The sequence below is a fragment of the Nelumbo nucifera genome, chromosome 1 (assembly GCF_055504915.1).
Source record: "Nelumbo nucifera cultivar China Antique chromosome 1, China Antique-T2T, whole genome shotgun sequence".
In the NCBI taxonomy this organism is placed as follows: domain Eukaryota; kingdom Viridiplantae; phylum Streptophyta; class Magnoliopsida; order Proteales; family Nelumbonaceae; genus Nelumbo; species Nelumbo nucifera.
In genome coordinates, this window is record NC_142649.1 from 56,831,115 (window position 1) to 56,842,115 (window position 11,001).

The window sequence follows — 11,001 nt, forward strand, 5'->3', positions numbered from 1 at the left end:
CAAAAACTGATTGGTTTGGGCCCATTTGGGAGCTGTTGTTACTTTGAAACCATAACAGTTCTATCAGATCTCAATGTAGAATTGAACATGGATTCAATAGTTAACATATCAATATTAATTTTATGTAAAGTAGACATACATAGAATTAGAATTGTAAAAGATGAGATTGAGATGAATCCATATTCAATCCAATTATAAATGGGTATTATTCGGATTCCCTTAACCAGATTGGATTCGAATTTGAATTCCCACAAAGGGAATGGGGATGCCCATTTGCAGCCTTAGTTGAACATGATGATTTCATTGAGTAATTTGTTTGAAATTCTACTTCTCATGATTGTACTAGTACAGAAGGAATAAAAGTTCGGTCAAGATTGTATGAGATTTTTAGGGCTAAAAGGTTATTAAAAAGGGTGATGTAATTCATCCTTTGTTGTAGGCATGGATAAGGTGATCTCAATATGTCATTATTTCTTCTCTCTTTTGATGACAAACTTTGGGGATGGGGGTTGAGCATTGAACTGGGAGGAAGGGAATTTACTAACAGTAATTTTTCCTTTAAGTAATCTTTGGTTTGAAGGAAAAGGTAGGGAAACTTATACAAGGTTTGTAAAGGTTTTTCTATCTTTTCCTTCCTTTTCCTACCTTAAAACACAATCTTAAAGTCCAAGTGTTGACACTTGGATTGATGTGGTATCTTTTCGAGTCGGGGTGTAAATTGGGCTGGGTTAAGTCGGGTTGGCATCAATCCTAACCTGACCCAAGTTGTTGAACCCCAACCTTAACCCTGACCCAATTTGGGTTTTTTTTTTTTTTTCAAAAAGAGAATCAGTTTAGTGTACCCGAAGACACAATCATTCATTAACTTGCTCATGAGTACAGTAAGATAATAAAGTTTTGTACAAAAAAGATAAATATACATATGAGATAGAAGAAGAGCCTGCTTAGCCATTTGGTCCAATTTATTTACTTACATTTTGCTGAAATGTTCTTATTTCTTAAAATTGAGATCAGAATATCAGGGTTCACTGATTTTAACATGTACAAGGGCAAAGTTAACTTAGGGGTCCTAATTTTGTTTATATTTTTGACCTCTGGGCCGAAGAAAACAAAATTAAGTCACAAAAGTGTTTTGAGAATTTGGCAAGAGGTGTTTTAAAATCATTGTAACTTGAAGCCAAGACACTAAGTGCCAAAGCACAAAGCCTAAAATTGGGATTAAGTACTTTGGGACAGGAAATTTTTGCATTCAAACTTAAAATTGTTGATAAATTTGTTTAAATATGTTCATGGATACATAGTTATATGCATGCATCTCTATAAGATATTTATATATACAGATATATAGTGGTTGGCGCGTTGCACCCCTATTCCTCAGTCTGTTGATGCTTAGACTGGCTTTGCCTAGGGGTGATCATTTTAGCCCGGCCTAAGTCTAGGCCCGCATCAGGCCCATAAGTTTCAGGGCTGGGCTTGGGCCTAATTTTAAACCTGGCTTACATATATTTAAATATATGTATTTATTATATTATATATACATATATGTTATTTGTTATTTTATGTTATATTATATATTTTATATATAAATATTATAATATAATACTTATAATATTATTATATAATATATAAAATAAATTTATATACATATTATATAATATTTTATATAAAACAAAGGATCAGAATAAAGCCCAGCCCGGCCTGGGCCTAGAGAGAGGGAGGAGGTAAGTTAAAGCATTTCAGACTCCTGTCTAGACTTAACAAAATCAACAGAATTTATATAATTACAAATTATCCAAATAAAGAACGCTTTCTTTCATGACCCACCAAACCCTACTCTACTCTCTCTCTCTCTCTCTCTCTCATGCTAGTTTGAAACCTAGGATTAACATGATGTTACATCATCAAACCTAGAATTAAGACGAGAAGTGCAAAGCTTAGGCGAAAATGTCTGATTGTGAAAGATTGGGACCTACCATGTGAAGGGGTTTCCCCTTTAGGTTTCACTTTGGTCAATTAACTCCCCATCTCAGACATCATCAGTTTCATTTGCATGTTATCAAAGCAGTAGTCACTGCAGATTCCAGAAAAAAGACTTCAGATAGAGAAAAAAAAAACAAAAAAAAAAGACAAAACTTCTTGTATACAACCTAACACATTGATGGGTAGTTTCCCATATATCATTTACTCCTGAAAATTTTTATATCCAACATTTCTCATATACATGCCCTGGGTCCCCCTGGCTCTGCCCCTGGATAGGGATGCCAATGGATCGGATTAAGCTATAAATCCGGCTTGACCCGACCAGGTTAGGGTCAGGTGTATTTGTTTTAGGGTCACGTTTTCACCATTTTTACTCTAGCAATCATTTGTTGAAGACGGTCAAAACATGAATTACAATTTAGGTACAGTTCAGTGTTTGAAAGACAATTAAGAAAAAACAATAAAGCAGATGAAACCTGTAGGTTCTGGTTCTCTGAGGATTATCTTATAAATAATTGGATCGGGACTGGTTTTCTTGTAATTTTTGTTATATTTTATATCTAAAATATAAATTAAATTTGATTAAAAAACATTTGTTTTATCGATATATATATAGAGAGAGATTATTATTTTTATCAAGGTTATGATACCAAAAAAGCTTATAGTAGGTTTTTATCAAAATTCTTAGGGATTTTCATTGGTCAAAGCCTTTTCGGTATCGTGTCTTTGTAACATCGTAGATTTTTCCTATTATAAAAGGTAATTATGGATGTCTAGTATGATTGGATCCAATTAGGTCAGGCCCAATTATCCCGATTAATAATTGGTTTCGGTTTTAGGTCTATCTTGTAGAACTGATTAATAATTGGTTGGGGATCGGTGCATTCTATCTCGAACCAAATCCGACCCGTTAACAGTTATAAAAACCTACTTAGTAGATGTGTTTATGCATTAACTGCAAGTTTTTTTTTTTTTTTTTTCTGTTTTCCCTAATCCCTAGCATAATCGCAGGGTCTGTAAACGGATCTGGGTCCCCAAAACTTGCCGCATGTCACATGCCCGAGGATTCTGACGTGTCATTGGATGGAAACTCAGGGCTTAATCCACATCTTATTGGGGTTGGTCTTGACCTACATCATTTCCCCCCTGGGCTGGATAGGGCCTAATTTAAGATTTGATTAGGCCTTAGGGGCCATTGATCTGCCATTGCAGCCTTGGGGGCCCATAAGTATCTATGTCTTCTGCAGGTTTGCTCAGAGAATCACAGCCCACCATTAGGTGGGTCCCAGTCAAGAGAGTTAATCACCAAAATTCAAGATATTCCAATTCCAGTTAATTGAAAACCATATTTTTTTTCCTCCATGGGTCTGCAGGATTTGATCCCAGGTCTTTCCTACAATGGTCAAGAGACTCGGAGATCCTACCATCTGATTTATTATTTATGCATTATATTTCCTCCTAGATTACCCCTTGATCATATCATAAGCTGATCTGTGGCTTCAGCTAATATCCATGGTTAGATCCATTTAATAGTGGGTCCAATGCTGCGTTTGGGAGTGCTTTTCCTTTTTAAATGGGCTTTTATAAGTACATTTCAGTGTTTGGTGTGAGGTTCTAAATGGGCCTTTTTTCCTTTATAAAAGGGCTTCTCCAAAACGTAAGAAGCAAAAAATTCTTTACTTCTTTTAAACATGTTTTTTTTTTTTTTTTTGGATTTTTTGGAATTCTTTTCACCAAATGCCAATTTTCTTGGATTCTTTTAGCTTCCAATAAGCAACTATAGAACGAGTATCCAAGGCCAGTATATAGATAGACAGATAGATAGGGATATAGACCACGTCATCAGCCCTCTCCTTTTCCCATTCCCCTTTTTCTCATTTTTCCTTATGGTCTGTTCGATTGCCGAGAAATAATGGGATGAGAAAGAAAAATTTATTTTCTCATTTTGGCACCCCGTGTTTGTTTGTTGAGACGTATTATCCTACAGAATTTGGTTCTCAATGTTTGGTTGATGAGAAAAATGAAACTATGAAGTTTAATTTGGGTTATTTGATTCAAAGCTAAGAGAATGAGAGATGACTTGCCCCTGTTCCCATGGTATCAACTGGCCTCTGGAAGTTATGGACGATTAAAGAAGTCCAGACTCCACGGTTCAAAAGGCAGGTCAGAATTAAACCAAAGAGACCAAGGGCGGAGAGTCGCTTCTGGTCTTTCTTAACATGAGACTTTGGAGATCTCGAAGGCAGTTACGAGTACGTTAGGTTTTCAAAGCATTTCATCCTCTCTGGGAATAAAACAAAATTACACAAGTGAAAGCAAGGAAAGTAATGGAGAGAGAGCTATTACCTTTCCACAGTTGAATGGAAATATCTGAACCCTACAAACAAAAAACAATGGATAAAAATGTTAGATCTTCAATATACACACGTAGATCTATAAAAACCATACCTTGATATTGCCGGAAACAATGGCTTTTAACTGGCGAATGGCCTTGTGTTACCACCGGCTGGAAGAGAGTAAGAAGGCCAAAAAGGGGAAGAAAAGAATCACCAAGGTTCAGGGGTTATAGATCTGGTCTTACCTTGGCTGGATATTGCCTTAAACATTGTTAGAGATTCGACTGTTGTCGAGGTGTTGAGGATGAGAGGATGACTCTAGCCATGGTCAAGACAGCCCGATGTTTTTTCTTAGTGTTTTCTCTTTCTCACCAGGGTCGCACCATATCAGCGTCACCTTGCATCTCAAGTTTGGGGAAACCACCACCACTATTTTGCATCCCATCTCGTCAACCAAACGCCTAAAAATGGGAATCTAATAAGAATATTCCCATTTTCCCATCTCAATCACAACAACCAAACGTACCATTAGTGCTCTCTCCTTTCTCCCTTACCCATTCCTAGCCCTTGTAGCCACTTTGCAGCTCTCTCTTCTTCATTATAGTTCCACTCTAACTCTCTCTCTCTCTCTCTCTCTCTCTCATGTTCCCAATCACTTAGCCAATCATGTCCTAAAATTTCTCCTAAACTATCTCTCCCACCTAAAATTCCTCTGAAAAACAGCTCTTAATCTATATTACATGCCCAATAAACCATCTAAAAACCAAAAACATGGTTAAATTAATATGTGAAATATTTTTTATATTTTCAATAATTACTGATATTATTGAATATTATTCAGTAAATATCAACACCTAAACTATAATTTTTTGTATTTTTGGTAAATTGGAAATTTTAATTACAAAAATTACTTGCTGAAAATTAGTGCTTTTGGTAATTTAATTTCAGGAATTTTTGACAATTAATTATTGAAATCAATAATTACTACAAAATTGATAATTAATTAAAATATTAATAAATAAAAATTTAATAATTAAAAAGTATCGGTATTTTCTCATTGGAAATTTATTTCAATAAATATAAATTTATTTTCTTTTAAATTTTCAATAATTTTGATATTATCAGTAATTTTTTATCAATAAGTAGTTATTAATATTTTTAGTAATTTTGGTCGATTTATTAATATTTAATGATATTATCATAATAATTAAAATTTTTAGTGGAAAATTAATTTCAATAAATATAAATTTAGAACTATATTTATGGGTTTGGGGGATGACCCCTCCTATAGAAATGACAATAGGAGGCTTCAGGGCAGGGATCTGTCCCAACCCTGAGTTTTAAATTAATCTTCATCTTTGACCCCAATCCCCGTTGTAAAAAAATTTAGCCTACATCCCCGGTCCCTGAGGGAGATGGGCTCCCCATCCGGGACTTGAATCCCTGAAGGATATTTTTTTAAAATAAAGGAAAAATTAAAATGCAAATAATATTTTAAATATATTTTGACATATATAATATAAATAATATTATATATTTGATATAATATATATACACATATATTTAATATATAATCAGGGTTGGGACGGGGTGTGGACTTCACTCACCGTCCCCATCCCTATTTAGGTATTCCTATTAATCCCATGCCCACCCTATCCCCGCTAAGGTAGTCTCCATCCCCATTCTCGCTCGGAGGATGGGGAAAATTGCCACCCCTACCCCCGGGTTGTGTAGCCCCGTAGAGCAATTAGTTTTAAGCCCAGTAAGCCCTAACATTTTTTCCCGTGCATCGCATGGGGGCCTACTAGTCTTTGTGTGTGTATGTGTATTCAAACTTTATTTGTAAACAATAACCTATTTTATGGATCCTATACGTTACATTATTAGAAATGAGTTTTTTTTTTTCTCTTTTTTAGTGGGGACTACCACCACTAATCCTTTTGAGAGTGATGATAACTACCATTTGAATTCTCTCTCTCTCTCAAGAGGGGGGTATAAACATGTCTGAAACAAAAGCTTCTATTTGAAAATAGAAATAACCACTTTTTGTCAAAAACAATAAATTTTTATGATATTTTGGAGTCATAACATCATAATGTGAAGTAAAAACAATGGGCAAAATAAAATATAATTTATTAATTTTAGTAATTGCTATTTATTATCATAATTAATAATTATATTCTAACTTACCAAGCATTCAAAGCATTTTTATTGGAACTTCTGTGAAGATAATATATTAGAATGAGGGGTAGAATTGTAAATATTTTGCTTATTATGGTCAATATGCAAGATTGTTTGTGTTCATTGACTCTTACATTAGAACTCAAAAGGTTGCTTTTTATTTCAATCTCAACTAGCCTTTCACAATTTCTTACATAACCTGTATTTGTTAGAACTATTACCACAATATTTTGATAAGAAATTGCCAATGAAATAATAACTTGGGTAAAACTTTTCTTGGTTTGATTGTCACATATTAGTAAATTTTGTTTCATGAGCACTTAAGACCATTGTCATCATTGTAATGGTCAAAGTTTTTTTTTTCTTTTTTATGTTGGAGGTATGCTTATTGATGTAGTGCAATCCAACTGCTCCTAGATGGAGGTGATCTAGCTCCCAGTAGACGGTGGACTTAGTTTATCTACAGGAATTGAATCAGAGAACCCGGGGTGGCTTACCCAGCGAGGTCGCTCCGATGCTTAACTTAGTACTTGGTTGCGAGCTAATGAGAACTGAGAATACAAGAAGATTAAAGAGCAGAGATTACGCATACCATTCACCCCTGGGGGTTGAGGCCTTTATATACTGGAGTCCTTGCAGGTTTGGTGGAATAGTTCCTGGATCCCCGCTGTGACAGGATCCATTTCCGTGTTAGTTTGGGATAACGCCACCAACCGGTAAGGTTGCTCATTTCCGCCTAAATCGGGGAGTGGGTGAGATTTACTAGCTGTTACAAGGCATGATCCCGTAAGACACGGGGTACAGTGGTGAGATCCTCGGGAATACCATACGACGGTTGGTGAGCATCACCTGAGCTCGTGTTCTTCAGACCTGATCGGTTGTGAAGGCCGAAGTGCCTTAGTACCGAGGTGATCTTGCACCGAGGTAGGCTTGTCCCAAGGTAGACTCTTTCCGAGGTGGTCCAGCTGTCTGGGCCCGATCTGCAGCGGACCTGGTACTGTTATCCAGGTCGCGATCTGGTATCGAGGGGATCTTAGTTCGGGATTATCTTGGCTCGAAGTAACTTTAGTTCGGGGTAACAAGGTACCCGAGGTCGCTTTGTAGTAAACTGGCCACGCTGAGTTGTCACTTATGTTGAGTCACGTCCATGTGTTGAACTGACCATGCTGAGTTGTCACTTACGTCGAGTCACGCCCACGTGTCTCCCAGTTATGAGGTCGGGCCAAATTACCCTTCATCAATTGCCCCCCACTCCCTGAGCCAGGGGTCTTGACCTGGTGCGGGGGAGTTCACGATGTGACAAGTGGATTTGGCTCGAAGTTCAGGCCGCTCTGTTGGATAAGTCGTCGATCAGACCAGTTCGGCTGCTCGGCTCAACCAAGGATAACCCAGGTTGTATGTGGTTTATGCGTGAACATCAGCGATCAATAAATTCCGCGGATGCCAAAAAGTGCGCTAAACCGATTTTGACCTCGAGGGTTGTGCAACCGGTTTTCTTAGGAGCCATTAGATTGTTTTGATCTTGACCGTTGCTTCTTCGGTACAATGGCTATAAATAGGGGGGGACCCGTGACTTATTTTCTTCGCCATAAGCTTACTAGCCTTCGAACTGAGGTCGCGCTTAGCTTCTTTAGCTCGGGTTTTCCAGTTCGTTCGGTCATTCTTCTTTGGTGAGTCTTCCCTAGCTCTTCTTTTTAATTTAGTTCAGTTCGCTGTCATGTCCAACTTTAGCTTTGATAGCCTTCTAGATGAGGTCGAGGAAGGTGCCTCGGCCCAGGTCGATAGCCGAAACGAGGCTACTTCGGGTCCTGAGGCAATCCCTGGCCCTCCCGAGGTGCAGACATCCCGGGAGGCACGAGAGGCCTCGGATAACCCGTCATCCACTTCGCATCGAGGTCGGGTGCCAGACAACTTTGGCCCCTCGATGATGACCGTGGACAGACTTTGGGCCTTAGTGTACCAGTACAACCTCCCAAGCGAGCTCACCTATAGCCTCCCTGCTAGCAACTTCCCTTGGGAACACGATCACAACAAGATCGTGACTTTTGAAGAGCAGCTCACGGCTGGTCTTCGTTTACCTTTGCATCCTTTAATAATAGAGGTCTTGAAGTTTTTCAACATTATCATAGACCAGCTACACCCGAACTCCATCCGTAACGTAGTAGGGACCATTTCACTTTTCCACGATTACAACCTGCCCCTCGACCTCGATATCTTTTCTTCAATCCTGTCCATCAAGAAGAACGCTTCTTGTGTTCTTCCCGAGCATAGGTGGACCCAACCTGGAAGCAGGGTTACTTCGTGGTCCGCAGTCCCGCGGGGTGGCCTTTTCCAACCCATTGAAGGGTGGCCATTCAGGAATCCGGTGTTAGATTGGACCTGAAGACAAGGGAGACGCTCCAGTTTTGGGCGGAGCTTGGCCTCAACTTCATGGACTACATTGCCGAAGATAAGCTCGTGCAGGCCGGCTTGAGTCCTAGTAGGTCGTCTTGTTTAGAGTTAGCACTTCATTTTTTATAGTGTTGGCAATTTACTCCTGATAATGTCGCTAATGTCGTGTTTTTTGTTGCAGCTCCCATGAGGCTCGGTGCGAACAAACTTTTTGGGCAGATGAAGGGGAAGAAGAAGCGAACTTCTAAACACTGAGTCTTCGTAGCCCGCCATCCTTGAGCCCAAACAGCCCTCTACTGCGCCTCCGGTAATCGACTTGATCGAGGAATCAGGGAAGACCCCTCCTCGTGCGCCTGAGGCATCTTCAGAGCCCACCCCTACGACAGCTGATTCTTCGAGCAGTGAGGAAGCAGCCTGGAGTATCCTAACTAAGAAATATAGCCTCCTTAAAAGCAAAGGCGCGGTGTACACTGAGGTCACGAGCTGGGCTGAACTATCAGTCGCTCAGCTCGGGGCTCAGGTGGCTATCCACTGCATGGTGGTAAGTCTTGTTTTACTTCTTCAATTTTGTACTTGTAACTTTGTTGGTATTAACTTATATTCTTTTGGCAGGTGAACTCCGTCGTGCATGCCCTTACGTACCAGTCCGAGCTGCACTTGAAGCGGGCTCTAGCAGCTGAGTGCTCATCTTGTGAGGTCCATACCGAGCTAAATTTAGCTTGTAACAAGATCACTCAGCTGGAGAACAACGCACGGGCTCAGAAAGAGCTTATTTTGGTGCTGATGTTGGAGAAGGCGGAGCTGAAGCACAAAGTGGAGGACCTCGAGGCCTTTGTCAAGGAGCGAACTGAGATTTTCCTTAAGGCCATGGAGGAAGCCAAAGTCAAGGCTATTGAAGAGTATAAGAGCTCGGAGGAGTTCGAAGGAGAGCTAACCAAGGCCGGGACGGAGGGCTACCGCAAGGGCTTCAAGCTCAATAGGTAGCTGACCCGGTGCGAGTTCCTACTGCTTGATCTGAGTGCCATCACCACTTCGCAGGTTATGAAAGAGATGACCCTTGAAGCTGCCAATGACCCGGACTCTGAAGCGGAGAGCGATGACGAGCTGCCTGACATCGAAGAGGCTGGCGTTGACGACGAGGCTAGTTCTTCCCCTGAGGCTTCGGGCAAGGGTGATGGGCACCCAGAGGAGTAGTTCTTCCGAATTGTATTCTGAGCCTGTGAGCTCATTATCTTTTTCTCTCCCCCTTTTTGTCACGAACTCTTTATTAATAAAATATACTTTTTGCTAAATACGACGAACTAACCAAGTAATAGATGTATGGATGACCCCGAACTATCGAGCTACCGAGCTGGAAAATCAAGTAAGGGTAACCAAAGTAAAATTTTTCTAAGTGGTTTTCACCCCGAACTGTCAACTAGGACTATTAGTAGGGGCAACTTCACATAATGTACGCCGAGGTGAGTGACGTTGCAAGGTATATACATCGCAGGACCCAACCTGTTGTAATATGCCGAAGTGGGCTAGACATCGTAGGGCTCATACCCGAGTTGTCTACGCCTTAGGCATTAAAAGTAGTTTACCCATGCCGAAGAGGCAACTGGGTCTTATGTGGTGCCGAGGTCTTTTGTTAGCTCAACACTTTGGCCCTTAGGCTTTGGGAGCGACTCATAGTCCACTCTCCTTTGGACTTCGCCCATGCCGAAGAAGCGACTGGGACTTATTGTAGTGCCGAGGTCTTTTATCAGCTCGACTTTTTAGTCCTTGGACTTCTGGGAGTAACTCGTAGTCCTCTCTCCAATTCGGCAATCATAGGTAGTATCGCCTTAGGTTGACGATGTTCCATGCCCAAGGTACCTGTTTTCCTTCTAAAGTTTCGAGCTCGTATGTACCTTCCCCGAGTACCCGCTTTACTCGGTAGGGACCTTCCCAGTTTGGTCCGAGCTTACTGACACCAGGCTCAGGCACCATAACTTTTCGAAGGACTAGGTCTCCGACATGGAAGTGCCGCTTCTTAACCCGGGCATTATAGTACCAAGCCACTCTTTGTTGGTAGGCTGCGGTCCGGATATATGCGAGGTCCCGTACTTCTTCCACCAGGTCGAGGTTGGTA

The 11,001-nt window shown here is 40.3% G+C and overlaps 1 long non-coding RNA gene across 1 annotated transcript; it reads right to left on the reverse strand.

Moving 5' to 3' along the window:
* Window positions 1-1,784: 1,784 nt before the first annotated feature.
* Window positions 1,785-4,731, reverse strand: LOC148803294 (uncharacterized). The gene is made up of 3 exons (XR_016079822.1): window positions 4,562-4,731; window positions 4,327-4,357; window positions 1,785-2,071 (listed from the first exon to the last, which is right to left on the reverse strand). It is a non-coding gene; the product is annotated as an uncharacterized LOC148803294 (long non-coding RNA).
* Between the last annotated feature and the right edge of the window lie 6,270 nt (window positions 4,732-11,001).